Source organism: Silene latifolia, chromosome 2 (genome assembly GCF_048544455.1).
Source record: "Silene latifolia isolate original U9 population chromosome 2, ASM4854445v1, whole genome shotgun sequence".
In the NCBI taxonomy this organism is placed as follows: Eukaryota; Viridiplantae; Streptophyta; class Magnoliopsida; order Caryophyllales; family Caryophyllaceae; genus Silene; species Silene latifolia.
The window spans coordinates 8,851,963-8,868,473 of NC_133527.1; positions in this window are offsets into that span (position 1 = coordinate 8,851,963).

The following is a 16,511-nucleotide window of genomic DNA, read 5'->3' on the forward strand; positions in this document are numbered from 1 at the left end:
TATTGGATTGTGTATTTTATAAACTTTTTTTGTATGGTATTTTTATTATTTAACGATTGTATGAAGTCAAAATATCGCCGTATTTAGTATAGGTCTTTTAATTACATGGTTATTGTTTTGAGTATCACAAATTCTCATTTAAGACTACATTCTCCGGCTTATTTGGTGTGTTCAAGAGTTGAATCATTGTGCTCATGCTACAATTTGATGGGTAGACATCCAAGTTCGATAATTTTAGTAAAAAAAAATATGAACAGTTAATTTGTTTGCACAATTACACGTATAGATTTCTAACTCTAAGAACCTCATAAAGATTATATGTATAAGAAGTATAAGATTATTGAGAGACCGTAACTATAAGTGAAGGCGATCTGGAAAAAAAAACATGCGGGTTTGTTAGGGGAAGGGAGACTGGTAGAAATAACAAAGGCGTAGGTTGTTTAATAAATGGCTATTAGCTATAAGTGAAGGCAATCTGGAAGCAAAGGCATAGGATAACAAGGAAATGCAATGTGGATTAAGATACCAATGAATATATCAGGATCTAGGAGAGTTAAAGCTCGAGATAATATTATCCATTCAGTCCGTGTTACATCATGATCATATATAAGAGTCATGGACTGTAACTTAATCATGTTAGAGTTTATCTATCGAAGACAGTTTTCAGACATGGTCAGCTTTATGTAGCTGCATCAGGAACAACATCACCCGAGGGTTTAATTAAGCTCAACGTTGAAGATAGGAAACAAGTTTACCAGGGTCACACAAGAAATATTATCTACAAAGAAGTTTTCACAAATTTATAAATTATGCTTCATATTATATATTTGCGAGAAGTTTATAAAAAGCAAATACTTTTAATTGTAGTTAGTTAAGGTAAAATTTTGTTGCTAAAGATCTAATATTTTCTCCAAACACACTAAATATAAAATTATGATACCTATGAGGCCGATACCCGTTGTTTTATGTAACATCATTTAGTTGTACGTAGTTGTTATTGTAGGTTAATCTAATTTGTGAATGTCGTAATTAAAGGTTTGTCTCGGTTATCAAAAGTTCATTTGGGAAACTACAATTACGTTTACGACAATAGCATTTTGTATTAATTAAAAACCGGGAGTGCATGAGACAATGAAACAGACTAACAATTAATAAGTCATCAACTATACCAACCCCAAAATTTTGTTCCATCTCAGATTCAACATAGTTGGACCTTTTTTTTATCAACTTGCATAGGTATATATTGTTACATATACTCCTAATGGGAGCCCCGTGCATCGCACGGGCTTTCCAACTAGTACATATATATAAAGCAGAAACTTTTCGAGCGATATTAGAGAGTCCAATTTTTTGTAGGAATACCTTAATCTATAAGTTCAATTCTAATAAATAATTTTTTCTATCTTATTTCTACTTGAATTCTTACTCTACGTTGTTTTAAGTAGAATAGAGACTTATTTTAGAATTGTAAAATTGTGATTACTAACTATATAATCAATAAGCTAATTAAAAATCCAAAACGTATGCAAAGACTTCCTTTTCAAATATAAATATGACATATTCCAAAGTATTAACCAATACATAGGGTGATTTCCTTGCATAATGCTATGAGACAAATTAATTCTCATCATATGGCTACTTGAAACATAATTCCCACCATATAGCTGAGGTAGGATTGGATAATCCAAAGCAAAGGAATGGAAAGAACAATAAAATTGAAATTTCCTTAAGTATTGTCTTATAAACAAAATTATTCCCTACATATTGTTACTTTAATTTCTAATTACAATTATGAAAAAAAATTAAAATGTATTTTTTTATGTGTATTAATATTACTTAAAATTATACTCGCATTTTTTTCTTAGCTTTATTTATATGTGTGTTCAAAATGGTCGGATTAAAATTTAATATCGAAGCTAGTACAAGTCTGAGTTATGATTCATCTTTTTTTTTTTTTTTTTTTTTTGCAATAAGTCATACATCAAGTGTTAAGTATAAAAATAAATCAAAAATATTGCCTTATTGTATTAAAGAAAAAAAAAGCTAACTATTGCAAAAAGAAAATGATGAAAAGATATATTACGAGCACACAAAATAAATCTATTAAAAAGTTGTTTTTAAACTAATATTAATATACTCAAATAAAAAATAAAATATTTTAAATTCTTTTATCATAATTATAATTTAAATTTTATTACTATATAATATTATATGTCAAATAATTATAATATATACCTAAATATGTCTTCTTAAAATTAAAAATAAAATAAAAATAAAAGTAGCAATATGTAGGGAATAATTTTCTTACAAGACAATACCTCTAGAAAATCCAAGTATAATGTTCTTTCCAATCCTTTTACATCGGGTTATCCAAACCTAGCTTAACTATATGGTGGGAATTATTTTTCAAGTAACCATATACTGAGAATTATTTTACCTCACAACATTATGTACGGAAATCACCCTGATTTATGCTTGATTTTTTTCCTTAAGTCTATAATTCTATATGTTTGATTTTTCATATATTATGTGCATTTGAACTATTTATGTTTATCATTATACGTAGTTTTATTGTTGTTATTACTAATCTAACGTCTGATTTTTCATACACAGATGCTATCAAGGAAGTAATACGAGGAGACCGATAACATGAAGGTTTTCCATCATATTTAGAGAAAGCTCATTGAAAGAACTTTGGTTTGACCCTTCAATTAAGGACATTATTTCGTTGTTGTCCTATTTCGAGTCTTTTGACGTCTCCCATGTTCACCGAGACGGTAATAGGGGTGCTCATACTCTTGCGAAATTGATTCTCACACTTGGAGAGGAGCAGATTTGGCTCGAGGATGGCCCATCCAAAATCCTTAATTTTATAACTATGGGCACTTTTCGACCATTTAATGATTATTTTCTTTGTTGTGTTTAAAAAAAAAAAGTAATACGAGGCTAATAACAGACGAAGCCAACTAGCCAAGTACATATTTATGAAGTATGGGATCATAATAATTGATACAAGACGCTTTTTTTATAGCGCTAATTTTTTTCTGAGACACTCTCACGATAGTATCAATTTTTTTGTTCTATTTCTCATATTTTCTATCTTTTTGTTTTAATCTTTGTCAAGTAAATGGAAGTAATTGTATTGTTGAATGTACACAATTTTTGCATCATTGGAGTAATGACTAATAAAGACATGTGTATCAACGATATATAGTATGTATTGAGTTGATCATGGCCTTTTGTGTTCTTTCTTCGATCGACCACAGCTTTGTAGTACATTGGTGAGAGAAGAAAGACACATTGCGATTCTACTATATAATGCCTGCTTAGTTCATGGAATCCGATTTATAAATAAATTTTCGAATACAATTTATATAGTCCTATGTCACATTGTGTACATATGTTTAGCAGCAAATTTCGTTCACAAACTTGTGACCTCACAAAACCCCTCTCCCACTTGCAGATTGTGAGAGGTCACAAACTTACACGCAAAGTGTCCGTTATAAATGAGAACTTGTGTATATGTAGACTACTAATAATATTCGTATAAGATAAAATTATTGTCTTGCTATGCCTTATGAAAATATTAAACAAAGAACGAATAAAGTGAATAAGTGTCTAAATAGCACCTTGTGAGATGGACGAATATAATAAGAGAGGTGATGGAGAATTGAGAGGAGTAGAAATGAGGCTTGGGGAGTGAGAGGGACAATGTAGTTTTTTTTTTGTGCGCACATGGACAATATATAGTAAAGGGTGTAATATTACAGTGAGTAAAATTAGGGTTGCAAACGAGTTAATTGGGTCGGGTTAAGTTTATTTAGATAAAATTTAAATTAATTTATCCTAACATGAGTATATTTCAAAATAAATTTATGATAGTAATGACTTCCTCTGATACAAATATTCCTTTCATTCTTAAGCAGAGACAATATGTTGGAAATATTAATCTCATCATTTCGACATATTCATATATGTTACATTTAATTTAGTCATAAAATTAAATCTAGATCTTATGCATGCAAACATAATTAGAAATAGAGAAGAAATCGTCTTTCTTACTATGGGAGTTTCGGATTAAAGGGCACAAGTAAGATCTCCTTCTTACTTGTTCTTCAGCTTTCCTTATATGGATGAACAAAGATTCAAGCTTAGAATCCCTCCCAAAGATGAATACCCAAGATAACCTCTTAAAAGACTATTATTATTTGATCTAGAATAATTATAATCTTACTAAAAATGATTCAAAAACTATTGTTTTGATCTTTATTATTTCGGTATAGAGAGAAAGGATTTTGGAGTTTTATTTCTCTTACAAAACTTCTATAAGTTGTTGATGAATGAAAAAAATAATGCACAACACTAGTGAGTGATATTATTTGCATTATAGAGATTATAAAGGCTAAAAACCCTTGGCTTGCTAGGTTGGGAAACCGGGTATGGGGAAGGGGCAAGGGCCAATGCATGACCAAGATACTATTCACAAAAGCAACTAGGTGTGCATGGCTATCAATTAGGTTTAATGACTATGCTTCTTATATATATTATAAAACATAATACAAACCCCAACCCTCCCCATTATTTCGGTACATATATTGTAAAATGGAAAGTCCATTTTATAATTTATTTGTCAATTTGTCACATGTAACATGTTCCATGACATTATGTGTATAAAATGTATTTTTAACAATTAAAAATCAACATATTAATAAAATATGTCACTTATAAAATTAACCTAGTAATTCATAATTACTTGTACCGTAATGGGTTTCCGAATCATAAATAACAACATTATGTATTTATAATAATTTATTCATTCCGTTTCAATTGTTTCTGTAAACAATAATTTCATCTAAGTAATAAAACAATTCGATCACTTAGATTGTATCTTATTTAATCAAATTACAATGAGACACGTAAATATTACTTCCAAAATCGTCCATCAATTTTTAAGTAATTTAATTAACTCGTATAGTCATACGATTAATTAAATATTCAATTAAGAGTGTTACCCTTTAGGTATGACCTAAGTGGATCAACGAATCACCACCGTCGCACGACAGTAATGTCAAACTCTAGTCAGTCAATCATTACCGATATGTGTGGACCGGTTGACTGTAAAATGTTACTTCCCACATGTATTCTTAAATATGAGATTTAAACATGTGATCATCATGATCAACAGTTGTGATCGCATTATTGTCGGAGGACACTTATTCCAACAATCTCCCACTTGTCCTCAACAAGTGTGCGTCACCAATTCTCTTGTCCTATTACTATCTCCCACTCAATGCAATGTGTCTTTCGGGTCGTACTTGCAAGTGATCATATCAAGAGTGGTTTCCTCGATCTTGAGAATAACTGATTGGCCGAAATTATCTACCATAGATACCTTCCGAGCGTGGCCACGCATTTCCAGTTCATTACTCCTCGAGTGGCCCTGAGATATTGTTATGACCCTGACAAGGGGTGGACAATTCCTATCGCACTTATTCCCTTCGACTAGCCACAGCCATCATAACCCAAAATATGCCCATTTGACCCCATTTACGAAAGTCGTAGTAACATAAATCAAAGTTAATCTGAAACTGTGCCACCTTAGGCGAACAGTCTTTAGTCAAAAGAATCGACTCATTAGAATACTATAGTAGCTCTCGCCACGACCAGGCTATATAAATTTGCCAGAACTCTATAAGCGGTCATTAGCCCGACAAAGTGTTCCTAACAGTTTGCCTATGTGATCGACTAGTCATCTCACATGACTCCATGGCACTTGAACTTGCCATAAATCGCATCACACTCTAGTCACTTCGAGACGTCACCTCATGTAAATGACTATGGGCAAATACAATGTTAATCCGTATTCACTTTAACGGGGTTCAATTGTCTCTACAACCCGTTTGGATGTAACAAAGTATAAGGCGAGTTAATAATAACTCAAACGACGAATGTCGACATCACATTTGGGTAGTTAATATCATATTACACCCTTGTGATGTATATCGTAAGTGTGTAAACACTAGTCGATTGCAATAGAAGTTTAACATACCATGTGTCCATGTGTTCATACTTCTTGTATTGCACTTTCCTTTATATTCATGTTATCTCTCATAGCATGAACCTTATCAAGTACATATCTAGGTTCCCAACCTAGGTTTAGGTTCTTTATCTTGAAAGAACTTTCTTGTTGTTTATCACATAACCAACGAATTGTGGTGGATGATATAACTCACACTAGTCAAGTGTTCCATTAACTCGTAATGCACTAGGTATACGTTTTGTAGAGTCTTGCAACAATTGTCAATGTGATTAGCCTAGCACTTCTCATAAGTCCTAGCATATTAGAAAAACTAGTTTTGAGTAACTTCTTACTATAACAAGTATCTTTTCAAACTTCTTATTTCTCCTTTTAGCTTGAATAGCTTAGGATTTTCATAAATCCTTACGCGTTTTCGAACTTCAATATGTGCAACTTCTTGTCACATAACAGAGTGTTCCGTCAAACACTAGAATAGCTCATTAGTTCTTCTCGAGAATTCATGACAATTCTTCTATGGCTTACCAATGACTCATCATGCTCTTAAGCATATGATTCATTATAGGACATGTGCATGATTGTTCTAATGGCGGAAACATTAGTAATTTTAAATCATGTGATCAACCATTCTCAGGTTTAATGAATGACCATGACTACTTATGGTAATTCCATTTTCATCGATATGAATAACCTATGTTTCTCGTTGATCTGATGTGTATATCTCAATACCTATCCAACATCCCATGATGTGATTGGATTTATCATAGTCCATTTTCATCCAGAATTGAAAACTCAAATACTTCATTGTGAAGATGGTACTACCTCCTCATTCTCAATGAGCAATGAGTTATAAATTTTACAAGATGATTGCTCCCACTAAATTTCATGTCTTCACATGATAATTTCAAACTCCCACTTAATTCCACATGTTTCGCAATTGACTACTCAATCGAAACATTTCAAGAATTGAAACACATTTTGCTTTGCCAAGTTATTAAGATTAAAACCATATATGTTCCCAACATATCCTTTCAAAATACCTATTTTGAAAAGGTTTCAGTCTTAAACTTATGGAAAGAGATTTTAATCTCTAACTCATTCATTTTTATAATGATGTGTAGCAATGTTATTATTTAAAAGTGAAATCCCATTTAATGTATGTCCTTCTCAAAATACCCTTTTCGGAAGGAGGTTTAACCATTTCATTTTTATAATGAGGTTAAGTAATGACACTAGCGTGGTTAACAATTAACTTAGCTTTTGTAGATATCGGCATATCTTCCTTTGCAACTTTTAATCATAAATCTCATTTATATTCAAGGATGCAACTTTGTCTCATTTAGGCTCTTAAGTAAATATCAATATTGAAACTCTTGGTCATATGTTGTTCATAAACTAGACAAATCTCTTGTTAAGACTTTTCTTTAGTCATCTTCTTTCAAAACTTTCTTTTAGTCTCCTCGTGTAGTTATCTTGATAACATATTCTTTTGATTATTTCACTTGGTCTCTTTTGTCATGTAGATCTCATCTATTCGAGACCATAGATCTCATCTATTCGTGTATACTATCTATTTAGGTATACAAATCATTCTTTCTTTCGTAAATCTCATATACTCAAGCATACAAATTATTCTTTGTGTCTTCATTTTTCTCCCACTCTATCCTTAAAATAAATACACTAGATATTCAAAGATAGCTTATGAGACACAAATAATGATTTTGAAGTATAAGGAGGACTATCTCATAGATTGACTAATAGTTTTAGATTTGATGAGTGTACTTGGTAATTGACATTCCTTTAGAAGAGTTCATCAACTCAACATCACTTTATAATTGATCATACACAAGTTTTAAGCTTGTGGACATATAATGAATCCCATCATTATAGTTGTCTATTGGATCACTTTAAGTAGATGATCATATGTTTCTATGTGCAAGCGTATAAAGACGAATTTTTAGAACAAACAAATACGATAAAAGGGGTGATTTGGGTTGCAAACCAAGCCACCATAATCCAAAATACAACCATTGTTTAGAAAGGATCAACCATTTCCATGTCGAACACGGATATCAAAATAGTTCTAAAAATCCGAAACATAACTTAAAATAAGACAATAATAAAAGCCAAGCTTCATTGGTAGCTACTCCTAGCTCCTTGATGATTTCTCAAGCTTGCTTTTCTTTTCCTTTGTCTTTGCTTGGAGGAGACCCTATTTACAATAAAAAGAGGATACATTATCACAACTTTTTATCAAAATACCATAGTTGAATTAGAAACATAAAAGAAAGGATAGTCATTTACCTACTGGAGTGATCTTTCCAGCTTTGATGTCACCAAGGTACTTGGAACAATTCCTTTTCCAATGTCCAACACCATTACAATAATGACATTTATCAAGAGGACCCTTCTTGGTCTTGGAAGTGCTAGCTTCAAAAGACTTAGCCTTGGTGGACATGGGAGCTTGCCTCTTACCCTTTTTCCCATTCTTCTTGAACTTCTCCTTGCTCTTGGTGCTTATGTTAAGCACATCCTTAGGTGTGTTGACATTTAACCTCATGTCTCTTTCGGCTTGCACAAGTAACTTGTGCAACTCTTCAAGAGACACGTCCTTGTCTTGCATGTTAAAATTCACCCGGAATTGAACATATGCTTTGACTTTGGATAAGGATGTAGGATCCTATCTACAATGAGCTCTTTGGGGATTTCAACATTTTGAAGTTTCAATGTCTCGACTAGCTCCAACTATTTGAGCACGTGAGGGCTAACCTTTTGGCCCTCCTTAAAATCGAGATCAAAGAATGCTGAGACCGCCTCATATTGGACGATCCTCGGTGTTTGTGAAAACATTGTCACAAGTTTGGAATAGATTTCATAAGCGGTGCCCATTTTAAAGGCTCTCCTTTGGAGATCCGCCTCCATTGCAAAAATCAACACATTTTTCATAGTGGCGGACTCTTTGTGGTAAGCCTCATATGCTTCCCTAGTGGCGGCACTCGACCTAGCATTAGGTTCGGGTGGAGAGGCTCGGTGAGGTAACGAAGCTTGTCGTCACCTTGGGCGGCTAATTTGAGTTGGGCATCCCAATCGGAGAAATTTGACCCATTTTTTTCAAGTTTACAATGATCCATGAAGGATCGGAACCATGAAACATTAGTGAGAGGTGCGGCGTTGGTGTTTGGTGCGGCCATTTGTTATGAGAAATAAAAGTGGTCTACAAAACAAAAATAGAAGGAATAAAACACTTGTCGTTTTCAAAATAATAACACTCGTAAATTTTTAATTTAAACAAGTTTTATTGCATTTATTTAGTGACCTCTACCCAACTTGATAAATGATTCCAAGACCCAAATTCATATCAACTTGAGGTACGGTGTGCCGAAATACCCTTTATTAACATAACTTGGTGGATTAACTCTTTAATCGATTCTACTTTTAGAACTCTTGGTCGATAAAATTACATTAATATTTATCTCTAGCCCGAAACATATCCGGAAATCGTCGTGAATACTTTCGTTGAGTTCAATCCAAATTTCGAATAAATGTGTCCATGATCCAAATTCATATTAACTTAGGGCACGGTGTGCCGAAATACCCTTTATTAACATAAATTCGGTGGATAGACATTTATCACCCACTTCCCCTACGTAGCAAGGTTTGTACCCGGTATGGCCGAGTGCACTCCCTCACGAAATAGGTTTTCATGGTTTCTACTTTTTGATAAGGCTAAGTCTCAATTGTTCATTTTAGCGAGATGTCATGTCAATTTATTATCTATCACGTTTTAAGTGAACTAAAGCGGTGAACTACGATAATTGTAATTGACACGGTCGATTTACTCGATTAAAATGCATGTTTAGTTATGGCGATTTAGCGATGCATGCAACATATAAATAAAATGCAAAGTATAAATAAAATCCTAGTATGGCCTTCCTAAAATAGTAAATCTAATAAACTATTACAAATTCGGAAACCAACTCCTTTGGTCCCTTGAACTTCGGTCTTGGCACGCACTTCAAGGCAACGCTTTCTTTAATGGATCGCCTTCTCGAGTGGCACCGTCTTCAAGGAACTCCGGAATAAATAAATTACATAATAAATTATATAATTTCCTATTATACATTTGTAATTAAAAATAAAAATAAATCTATTAAATTACAAAACGGTGATACGAGATCACAAGAAATTACAACCGAATCGATATTCCCATACATTTCGGGTAATATCAATTAAAAACTAATGTCATACTAAGTAAAATTACATAATTCAAAAATTACATAAAATTAAAATATGACAATCATAAATAAAATGCAGCATTATAATATGTATGAACTTGCCAAATTTTATGCTAAATCGCCTTTAAGGAGCCAATATCGTATATCAATCGGGATTTACGGATTTGCGTGATTTAACCTTTTAAAATCACAATAATTACATAAAATCATATTTATGTACAAGTTAATTACCCTAACCATCTTAGGACTCATAATTAGTCTCCACTAACATTTGACAATAATTAACCTAGATTTCTTAATATTGTTCATGAATGGACCTAAAAACAAAATTATGTCATAAACTTCAAATTAAATCATAAAAATTTCAAATAAATTTGAAATTTGAAATTTAACTCATGAAAATTCTGGAAAAATACCATGACACTCATAATGTTCAAAACTTAGGTTAAAAATTTCGAAAATTTATCGAGAAAAACAATGTTGCGGTTTATCGATTTTAACAAATTATGACCATAAAAATATGAGAAAAATTATTTTTACCAACTTTTCATTTTTAGATCTTAAATATATGATAAAATGCAATATTTGACGTTTTTCCTTAGTCATGAAGTATGTTTTAGCATTTTTACTAATTAAAGTCACTATTTATGTGATTTTTCATCAAAAAGTCATAAATCATGCATAAAGATTTCATTATAGCCAAATATTTTACACACATCTTATAAAATTTCATGTTACAACATACTAAATTTCCATGACCATATTCGAAATATAACTCATATTAACCTATTTACCCATTTAAATACGATTTTAACTTGAAAAATCCATATTTCGAGCAATACAACTCATTTTATTATAAACATTTACAGGACATTAGTAGATAATATATGTGAAAATATATCCAAAAACCAATTGAAAAATCAAAGTTTAGCTATTTTTAGTCTAAAAATGACATTTTTATCATAAAAATCACATTTTAATGCCGTTATTATATAAAATGAACAATAAAAATCCATAAATAAACCAAAATATCCTAAATACAGTTTAGGACCAGAAACTTTAACATGCAAATAAATTTCGTGATATTTCATAATAAACACAAATTTATAAGTTTTGTTTGTTAATCTTATAACTCGGAAAAACAATAACCGATTTGCATGCAAACAACCTAAGGCTCATGATACCGCTTGTTGGAAATATTAATCTCATAATTTTGACATATTCATATATGTTACATTTAATTTAGTCATAAAATTAAATCTAGATCTTATGCATGCAAACATAATTAGAAATAGAGAAGAAATCGTCTTTCTTACTATGGGAGTTTCAGATTAAAGGGCACAAGTAAGATCTCCTTTTTACTTGTTCTTGAGCTTTCCTTATATGGATGAACAAAGATTCAAGCTTAGAATCCCTCCCAAAGATGAATACCCAAGATAACCTCTTAAAAGACTATTATTATTTGATCTAGAATAATTATAATCTTACTAAAAATGAGTCAAAAACTATTGTTTTGATCTCTATTATTTCGGTATAGAGAGGAAGGATTTTGGAGTTTTATTTCTCTTACAAAACTTCTATAAGTTGTTGATGAATGAACAAAATAATGCACAACACTAGTGAGTGATATTATTTGCATTATAGAAATTATAAAGGGTAAAAACCCTTGGCTTGCTAGGTTGGGAAACCGGGTATGGGGAAGGGGCAAGGGCCAATGCATTACCAAGATACTCTTCACAAAAGCAACTAGGTGTGCATGGCTATCAATTAGGTTTAATGATTATGCTTCTTATATATATTATAAAACATAATACAAACCCCAACCCTCCCCATTATTTCGGTACATATATTGTAAAATGGAAAGTCCATTTTCTAATTTATTTGTCACATGTAACATGTTCCATGACATTATGTGTATAAAATGTATGTATTTTTAACAATTAAAAATCAACATATTAATAAAATATGTCACTTATAAAATTAACCTAGTAATTCATAATTACTTGTACCGTAATGGGTTTCCGAATCATAAATTACAACATTCTGTATTTATAATAATTTATTCATTCCGTTTCAATTGTTTCTGTAAACAATAATTTCATCTAAGTAATAAAACAATTCGATCACTTAGACCGTATCTTATTTAATCAAATTACAATGAGACACGCAAATATTACTTCCAAAATCGTCCGTCAATTTTTAAGTAATTTAATTAACTCGTATCGTCATACGATTAATTAAATATTCAATTAAGAGTGTTACCCTTTAGGTATGACCTAAGGGGATCAACTGATCACCACCGTCGCACGACAGTAATGTCAAACTCTAGTCAGCCAATCATTACCGATATGTGTGGACCAGTTGACTGTAAAATGTTACTTCCCACATGTATTCTTAACTATGAGATTTAAACATGTGATCATCATGATCAACAGTTGTGATCGCATTATTGTCGGAGGACACTTATTCCAACACAATATACATGGAGGCCATGCTACGTAGACTTGACAAACAGATCTGGTTGTGTCGGGTTCAGGTGTCACATTTAAATGGATCATAAACTCTTCAATAAAAACTCGACCCTATTAAATCTCGTGTCATGTTCGTGTCGATCCAGTTACATTAATGGGTCATCAAGCCTCAACCCTAACCCGTTAATTTCGTGTCGTAGTTTTGTATAGTGTCAATATTTGGAAAGTATAAGTATATTTATATAAGGATCAAGAAAAATTGGGATTAATTTAGTAGATAGGTTATTCGGGCCAGGTCCGTGTGTACAATGCTCAACCTAAACCTAGCCCAATTAAATCTCGTGTCGTGTTCGTGTCGACCAGCTTGTATAAATGGGTCTTTAAATGTCAACCCTAACCCGTTAATTTCATGTCAGATTCGTGTCATGTTTCGGTGTCATGCCATTATTTGCCGGCTCTAATGCTGCGCCATGACAATAAACAAGAGTTAGGAACAATGACAAAATCATGTTTAAATTTATCTGTCAAAACCAGTTTTTATTAATTGCCAACTTTATGTAGAAGCGTTCATCCAAGAGATTAAGGTAGGTTCTACATCGATGATAGAGACCAAATGTATCAAGGCCACAAGGACATTGTTTATAAAGAAGTTTTCACAATTTGCCAAATTAAGATGATGTATTATATATTTTGCATGAAGTTTTTAAGGATAAGTAGTCAAAGACTATTTCGGTTAAAAACTGATGGTGCTTAGACAATAAGAACGATAACACTATAATCCAACTATATCTCTGAATGTTAGTATACAACTGATATAGTTAAATACCAAATGCCACAACACTTTAGTTGCATTTTTGTTATAGGAACTGATGATTAATTTGTCCTCATCTAAATCAACCTCCGAAATTTTGTTTGCTCCTATTGTTAACATAGTTTGACTTTTTGTTAAATTTAATAGTTTTCTATTACCAGACCATGGAAACGTAAAATAACGTTTTCAGCGGTGCCATAAAATATATACTACGAACTGACATTATTATACTAACTTAGTAACCCGACTATTTAAAAAAAAATGACATAAACTACTAACTAATGTTGTCACATGTGATACAACTAGGTGCCCGTGCATTCTATGTAATAGATCAGAGATATTTTGATTGTATTTAAATATTGCTAATTCTATTGGAATTAAGTTTGGATTTGATTTTGCGAGATGTTTATACGGAATAATAATTACTATAACTATGTTACTTGATGTTCTACTAATTGATGGCAAAACTTTTATGCTAAAAGCAATAACGGATTTTTTTTTCATCAATGACAATATAGTATGACTTTTTTTATTAACATAAAATATATTAATTTTTAAAGATAATCCTAATGGGAGGCCCGTGCATCGCATGGGCTTTCCAGCTAGTAAAAAAACTATTTCACAAAAAAGGCTTTATTCTATAATTTTTGTATTATGCTAGTAAATCAAAGGCTCCACAAATTACAAAATAATAGGTATATTATTGAGTAACTAGTTTAGATCCTGCACAATGAATCATGAATAAGCGGTATTTATAGCGTATTTATTTTTATATTATTTAATCATACTAAATTAACACTTCATTAATTTTTCATATTGCACGTTATTATATTTTGATACAAGAGAAAAAATTGAACTGTAAAAGTATTCAAGAAAACTGAGTAAAATTGAACTGTAAAATAATAATAAATAAAAGATTTCTCATGGTACCCCTGTTTTTAAGAATGTGCCTATGATATCCTTGAGGTTCCATTTTTGTGCCCATGGAACCTCTAATGTAACGGTCATTAAATGGAGTTTAAGTTTTGATGATGTGACAATAAATTAGTAATTAAAAATTACGGAAAATTCCCGTGGTACCCCTTCATTTTGTCGGATTTCCCATGGTACGCCCGGTATTAAGAATCTGCCTATAAGACCCTTGAGATTACATTTTTTTTTTGCCATGATACCCCTTAATTTAACGGCCGTTAATTTGCCTTTAAATTTTGATGATGTGGCAATGAATTAGTAATTAAAAATTATTAATAAATATGAAATAAAAATAAAAAGCAGGGGTATCATGGGAAATCTGACAAATTTAAGGGGTACCACGGGAATTTTCCGTAATTTTTAATTACTAATTTATTGTCACATCATCAATACTTAACCTCCATTTAACGACCGTTACATTAGAGGTTCCATGGGCACAAAAATGGAACCTCAAGGATATCATAGGCACATTCTTAAAAATAGGGGTACCATGGGAAATCTGACATAATTAAGGGGTACCATGAGAAATTTCCGTATAATAAAATACATTATAGTTATTAATTTCCTTATCTAGTGAATACAGTTAAATTATCAATAGTTTCCTTATTTAAAAAGATGCTTTTTGGAGGAAAAATTTGTGAGTTTACCTATTATTTTAGTAGATAGGGGATTGCGTAATTTAGTGAGAATTTATTAAATTTTTAGAGAAAGAGAGAAGAGTAGATTATTTTATTTTATTTTTAAAAAAATATTTTAACAAGGGTAAGGCGTGAAAACGTCAAGTAATAATCAACTCTAGAATCAAATTACTCAGGAGGCGTTTGGTACGAAAAAGGGAAAGAGAATAGAATCAAGAAAAAAGTAAGAGAGAGAAAGGAATGAAATTACCCCAATCATTCATGCTTGTTTGGTTGCTTTAGGAAAAGAGAATACATAAACCACCTACTTTCTTCAACACCACCACCACGAACCACCTTCACCTGCCAAACCCCATCCCACCCTGACCGACGCCATTGTTGGCTACACCGCCACACGCCCTACTGACGGCAAAACTTTGCCGAGCCTCATCAACCCCCCAGCTAGCCGCCCCTTCTCTATTCGAAATCTCACACCGCCCACGCAACCACCGCCCAAAAACCTAAGACACCTTCCCTCACCCACAAAATCATCTCCCCCGCCCATTTAAACACTAGATTTGGTGTTTCAATAGGTGGGGAGATAATTTCATGGGTAGGGGAAGGTTCTCTTCGATTTTTGCGTGGTCGGTGTGTCGGTGTTGTGGGATTTCGAAAACGGGAAGAGCGGCGGTTTGCACAACTGGGAGGTTGGTGGTAGCTCCGGTGACGGCATAGCAGGAGAGTCGCAGGTGTGGTGGCGATTGGAGGGTCAATGTGGTGATGGGTGGTGACTTGGTGTTGTGGTGGCAGCGGCATGTGTTATAAATGGATGGTTAGGGTGAGTGAGGGAAAAGGATTGGGTTACCTCAGGGGAGTGTGGGGAAATAATGTAGAGAGACTTAAGGATAGGGGGATTGTCATACCCTTTTGTTTGCATCAAACAATTACACAGAAAATGAATTATGAACTTTCATTCCTTTTCTCTTAGACCCCAAAGGCCCTAATCAAATACACCGTAAGGGGGCATTTGGTTAGAGAAAGGGGAAGGGAAAGGAAATTAGAAAGGGTAAAAAGAGAAAAGGTAAGGGATTACCTAAAACTTAACTAGTTGTTTGGTTGCATCAAGAAAATGAAATGTGGTGGTTTGTGGTTTGTTTTGGTGTACGGGTAGTGGTTTAGGTGGGGTGGTGGCGGTGGTGATGGTGATGGTGGTGGTGGTAATGGGGTGGCTGTGGTGGTGGTGATGGTGGTGGCGGCGTCATGGTGGTTATGAAGGTGGTGTTGCGGTGGTGGTTTATGTGGGGTGGCTGTGGTGGTGGTTTTTGGTGGTAGTTTAGGTAGGGTGGTTGTGGTGGTGGTGGCGTCATG